Below are 6,583 nucleotides of genomic sequence, written 5' to 3' on the forward strand. Positions count from 1 at the left end.
CTGTAGGAATGTAGAATTGTCCTACACGTACTGGGACATTCTCTAGTATACCAACAGGATATTTGATTGAGCGGTCAGCTAGTTGAACAGACGTCTTGGTTGGTCTTAGTTCTCCCATGTTGAGCCTTTTACAGATGGTTAAGGGCATTACACTAATGATGGCTCCTAGGTCGCATAGAGCTTTGTCTATGATGAATTTTCCAATGACACAGGGTATGGAGAAACTACTTGGGTCTTTTAGTTTGGGAGGCATGTTATTTTGGATTATTGCGCTACACTCAGCAGTAAGTGTAACTGTTTCATTATCCTCGATCTTTTTCTTATTGGATAAGACCTCTTTAAGAAATTTTGCATATGAGGGCATTTATGTGATGGCTTCTGTAAAGGGAATTGTAATGTTTAGTTGCTTCAGTAGTTCAACAAATTTCCTAAATTGCCCTGCAGTTTTAGAATTTGCGAGTCTTTAAGGATACATAATGGGTGGTTTATAAGACGGTGATGGCACATAAGGTTTTTCTTTCTCTTCGGCCTCTCGGGTATTATCTTCCTTCTCCTTCGGTTCACTTACCTCCTCAGTTGTGGTTTTGTCTGGTTTTTGGTACATGGCAGGATTTCGGAGTCTTGGATCTACGGGTCCGTCTAGTTCTTTTCCACTCCTCAGCATTACGGCATTTGCATGTCCCTTTGGATTAGGTTGCGGCTGTCCAGGAAATGTGCCAGCGGGAGCGGCAGTAGATGCTTGTTGTTGAGCCACTTGTGAAATCTGTGTTTCAAGCATTTTGTTGTGGGTGGCTAACGCGTCTACTTTGCTCGCTAATTGTTTAAGTTGCTCGCTAGTATGTATGTTTTGGTTCAAGAAGTCTTTGTTTGTTTGAGCTTGGGTAGCTATGAAGCTTTCCATCATTAGTTCAAGGTTGGACTTCCTAGGCATGTTAGGAGCATTATTAGTTGGCTTTTGATATCCACGCGGAACAGCGGGTTCTTGGTCAGGTGCATACAGGGCGTTGTTATTCTTATACGAAAAGTTAGGATGATTTTTCCAACCTGGGTTGTAGGTATTCGAATAAGGATTTCCTTGTGCGTAATTTACTTGATCGGTTGGGACTCCTGCTAATATCTGACATTCTGGTGCAATGTGTCCAGTAGTTCCACATAAATCACAGTTTAGAGTCACGGCAGCCACGATGGATGTGGGTGGTATGGTCAAGTTGTCTAACTTTTGAACAAGGGCATCTACCTTTGCATGGATGTGGTCAACGCTACTGATTCCGTACATTCCACTTTTTGTTTGGGACTTTTCTACTGGAGTTCTTTCACCTCCCCATTGGCAATGGTTTTGGGCCATGTCTTCAATGAGTTGATAGGATTCGTTGTATGGCTTGTCCATAAGTGCACCGCCCGCGGCAGCGTCTACTGTCAGTATTGTGTTGTACATAAGCCCATTGTAAAATGTGTGAATGATCACCCAGTGTTCGAGACAGTGATGTGGATATATCCTCATCATGTCTTTGTATCTCTCCCACGCGTCTTAGAGAGATTCTACATCATTTTGTCGAAATCCGTTGATTTGAGCTCTCAGCATAGCAGTTTTGCTTGGCGGAAAATATCGGGATAAGAAAACGTTCTTCAGTTCTTCCCATGTTGTAACTGAGTTGGATGGCAAGGATTGCAACCAAGCCCAAGCTCTGTCTCTTAGAGAGAAAGGAAAGAGGCGTAGTCTTATCGCATCTTGAGATACACCATTCTCCTTCACAGTGTCTACGTACTGCACAAACTTGGTCAAATGTTCATTAGGGTCGTCCGTAGGATTTCCAGCAAATTGATGTTGTTGGACGACTGATAATAATGAGGGTTTTAGCTCAAAATCGTTTCGATTGATAGCAGGGGCGGTAATGCTGCTGTGAGGTTCTTGTTGGGACAGGGTAGTGTAGAACTTAAGAGGACGATTCTATGGATCTACTGCAGCCATGGTTGGTTTTTCAACTGGTTCGACAGTAGGAAAGAAGATATCGGGAATATTGTATCTTCGTTGGTACTCTAGCATTCAGCGTCTTAAATATAAGAAACACTCTAATTCAGCGATTGGTGGTGCTAAGTTATCGCCTTGTGAGTGAGTACTTGGAATACAATCGGGGGAAATAAGGGAAAGGAGATTAGTTTTTACCTTAGTCTATACTGTGCAACGAAAGAATCTCACTATTTGACTAAATCAGGTCCCCGACAACGACGCCAAAAACTTGATACGGCTCATGACTGTATATAGAATATAGTCTATCGGGTACTTGACTGTAAGTGCACAGTCCAATCGTTTTAGTTTTAAAAGATATCGAACCCACAAGGACTGATGGTCAAACTAATGCTACCGACGTTACTATGTTTAGCTAAGGGAATGATTCTTCGAAGTTTGGTTGAAGAAAATTAAATCTAAGGGAAGTTAAGTCTTAAGAAAATATTAATAGAAGGATATCAGTATGAAACGCATTAATCGTCGGGATTTGATAAGTCATCGGTGTATAATTTAAGTACCAAATATCTTTCAGTAGAAAATGCTTATTTAAAAGGCTTTATCTCACACTCTCGTGATTGTTGATTTGGACTATACCTTTAAGTCAGAATGTATGCTCTCGCTGTCCCATTTGAAGTTAAAAATACTTTTTGAAAATAAATAAGTTCTAATTGCTTTTAAAGTGCTCTCGCTGTTTTTTAAAATCAATGCCTAGTTTTTACTATCCAGTTCGACCCTCACGCTCTCGCGATTGTCGGTTCTCACCTTAGTTAATTTCCCACTCTCGTGGAAAAATCGTATAAAATAGCTTCTCACTCTTGTGACAAAGTTAATTAAATTTAAATTAAAAACCACAACCAAAAAGGTTGTTTGAGGAAAGAAGTTTTACACCGATTATTATTAAATCCCGTCTAATTAAATTGTTACATACTGATATCGGTAGTTTAGCCGGACATGTTAAACAATACAAACACAGACGAACATAAACAGATCAACAATAAAGCAAACATGATTACAAAAATAATAAAGCAATAACAATTTAATAAAAACCTGGAAATTGGATTAATATAATATGCCAAATCTTGAAGTACTTAAGCAATCCTCCACAAGTCGGTAGGATTCTGCCTCTTCGAAATAATAACTTAAACTAAATTAAGTAAATTGCAGTAGTTCCCAAGTGTAGGAAACTACTACTTTGGCTAAATGAAAAGCGGAAAGAAAAAAGGGAAAATCAAAGTGTCGCACCTCGAAAAATGAGAACACGACTAAGCGAGGCGCAATTGCACGCTCGCAATGATGGATTGAACAGAGTCTCCACCAAACTTTATTTATCCCTAAAAAGGAAAGGGGAAATATCGATAAAACTCAAGAAAGAACGACAATCATTATGGTTGTCGCAACCAAATCAGGGTTCGGGAGTCGATTACGCAAGGGGAAGGTATTAGCACCCCTCACGTCCGTTGTACTCAACTGGAACCATTAGGTTAATTGTGCGCGTTAGTATTAGCTTGAAATGTTAGGCTTCTCAAGATATTATGAGGGAAAGAATAATAGGATCAAAAGAAAAGAGAAAATGCTTTTGGATTTTTTTGCAACGAAGGGGACTAAACCTAAGTTTTTTATTAATGGGCCTGACAAGATTTCGTAATCCTGCTCCTACGTATCTCAATAGAGAACTCAAGGCTTATGTAGTTCTAGGTAGAAAAATATTTGTTTGTTGGTCGATTTTAGCGAAAGCTATATTGTATTAATCGACGAAAACATTGTTTTACCCAAAACAGATGAGGAGCGGACGTATACCACACATCGAATAGATTTACAAATCAACATTCGGAAAAACGTCACTTATCTCAACTCAACAATTATGGCCGAAGCATTGCTTTACATCACCTTAAGACAAGGTATCTTTCGTTTATGAAAAAGTTTTTCTAATCAATCGCACGACGGAGAAAAAAGGAGTTTGATTGGTTGGATGTATTTTTGGGTTTGAAAGACGAGTATTTATGACTTGCAAGCTCTTACAACTTGGGTCTAATACTCGGAATTACGTCTGGACCTTTCACCCAGGTAATCTTTTTTCTTTCAATTTTATTGAGAAAAGAAGTTTAAATATTTATAAGTATTTTGAAGAGAAGACGAATACTTATGGCTTGCAAGCTCTTACAACTTTGGCCTAATATTCGGGATTACGAATGGATATTCGATCCAGGGTAATCTTTTTCTTCAGATTTTATTGAGAAAGAAGGTTTGAATATTGGAGCGTTTTGAAGAAAAGACGAATACATAAGGCTTGCAAGCTCTTATAACTTGGGTCTAATATTCGGGATTACGATTGGATATTCCATCCAGGATAATCTTTTTCTTCAGACTTTAGTTAAGAAAATGGTTTGAAATTAAATTAAAAATGATTAATGTACAAATGTTTGAAATTATTAAAAATTAAGTTGATATTGCTTAAGAGCTCATTTTAAGAAGGCCCAAGAGTAAGCCACAAGACTGAATGCCAACTGAAACCGAGAGCAAGCTAACTTAGAGTGTATTCATGTAAGAACCATTCTATAAGAAGTTGAGCTAACTGAATCTATGCGTCCAAACAATTTTTGAAAGTTAAATTGAATTTTAATTTCGAGATCACAACGCAATAAAAAATCAAACAACAACAATAGAATATTCACAATATTATTTCAATATTACATGATTGATATGAAGCTAAAAATTAAAAAAATAAAATTAAAAAATAAAACCGCAACAACAATATATATATACATAATAAATAAATAAATAAATCGAAAGAGAAATTATTCAAAATTAAGCAACACTATTATAAATAAAACATAAAAACTATATATACATATAAACTATAAAAGAAAAGAAAAAAAATAATATATTAAACAAATCTAAGTAAGACTAATATATAAAGGAAAAGAACAATATTATATTATAGAAAAATAATGTAAAGAGATTGGAAATTTTGGTTGCATGTGACAATCTATGCTGACAGTAAGCCAACTCAATTATGAACCAACATTATTAGGGAACCTAAAAATTTAATTTTTTGTGATAAAATATTTTACTTTTTTCCTCCTAAATCGATGTATGCGAATTAATGTCACAAGTTACAATATTAAAACTTTATTTTATGTACCTCACTCAAAACACTTATTATATATATAACAAATCTAAGTAAGATTAATATATAATATATATGTAAAAACTATATAAAAATAATAATATAATAAATTTAAGTAAGACTAATATAAAAAAGAAAAACAGTATAATATATATAACAAATTTAAGTAAGACTAATGTATAATATATATGTAAAAAATTATAAAAGAGAAAAGAAAAAAAAAACAGTACAATAAAAGTGATAATATATAATATGATGAAGTTGGTGTGTGTGTGTGTTATTGTAGTATGGGAGATAAGGGGTAGGATATTAGGTTGTGTTTATAGCATGGTGTTCATATGATAGAAATGGAGTGAGTACTTCTCATAACAGGATGGTGTTGGAAGAAAGAAAAAAAGGTTGATGTATGGAGCTCAAGAGAAAGAAGAAGAGGTTAAAAATTGAATAAACAAAAACTCTCAGCTTTTTAGAAACAAGAGCTGGTTCTTATCCCTTTTTCTAATTTTTCAAAATCAATGATACTGTTGCTGCCTGGATTGAATATATGTGTTTGAATTTTTAGAAAGAAAGAACTCAACTATTGGTGGGCGCCGTGTGTAGTTGAATTTTCTGTGTTCCGCCTTTCAATGCCAAGTATATGATTATATAGTAGACACATTAGGGTTGTCAACTTATTTAATACCAACAATGCTCCTTGGAGTGTTGTTAATATAAAAATAGTTGTAAACAAATTAGATTAAATAAAAATAATACTAATACAAATAAATAAAATTAAATCGGAACCAAAACATAAAAAATTCTAATTAATTATTATAAACTTTTTGACAAAGAAATAAAAATAAAATCACTCAAGATGAATAAAATTTGGGCACAAAAATGCTCGAAAAATTAAACAGATTGTACCAAAATGATCAGCACGAAATAAATCTCTTGGAAACATACAAGTTTTTGTCAAATTTTGAAATAAAAAATTACTGGTTTAAACGCTCAGACGAATCAAATTGTGACCGGAAAATTAACCGAAAAATAAATCGAGCACATCAGGTTAAACTACGCGAAACGTAGATTAATAAAACTGATGTCTGCAAGCTTGATTTGGAAGTTTTTTCGTCCGCTGATTTGACGCACATTCGAAAATTAATTTGACCGGTCTTCCTGTAGAGCCGAAAGTTCATTCGGGCTGACATTTTAGGTATTATGCGAGATGCAATGTATGCTATAATGTGTAGATGATGTAGATGTCAATATGATTTTATTGATTTATTGAATGAGGGTCAAAATTGGGGTATGACAGTTGCCCCTATTTAAGTATCTTTAACTAGAGAATATGAATCGGGACACTATTCATATGATCATAGTGAGAGATAGTTAAATACTAAAAAGACCCGGATTTTGATCCTGAAATGCAAATGATATGATATGATATGATATGTTATGAATTTATGAAT

The 6,583-nt window shown here is 34.8% G+C and overlaps 1 non-coding gene across 1 annotated transcript; it reads left to right on the top strand.

Moving 5' to 3' along the window:
• The first annotated feature begins 1,475 nt into the window (after positions 1-1,475).
• Positions 1,476-1,582, top strand: LOC127133888 (small nucleolar RNA R71). The gene has a single exon (XR_007807692.1). It is a non-coding gene; the product is annotated as a small nucleolar RNA R71 (small nucleolar RNA).
• Positions 1,583-6,583: the final 5,001 nt, after the last annotated feature.

Source organism: Lathyrus oleraceus, chromosome 3 (assembly GCF_024323335.1).
Source record: "Lathyrus oleraceus cultivar Zhongwan6 chromosome 3, CAAS_Psat_ZW6_1.0, whole genome shotgun sequence".
NCBI lineage: Eukaryota > Viridiplantae > Streptophyta > Magnoliopsida > Fabales > Fabaceae > Lathyrus > Lathyrus oleraceus.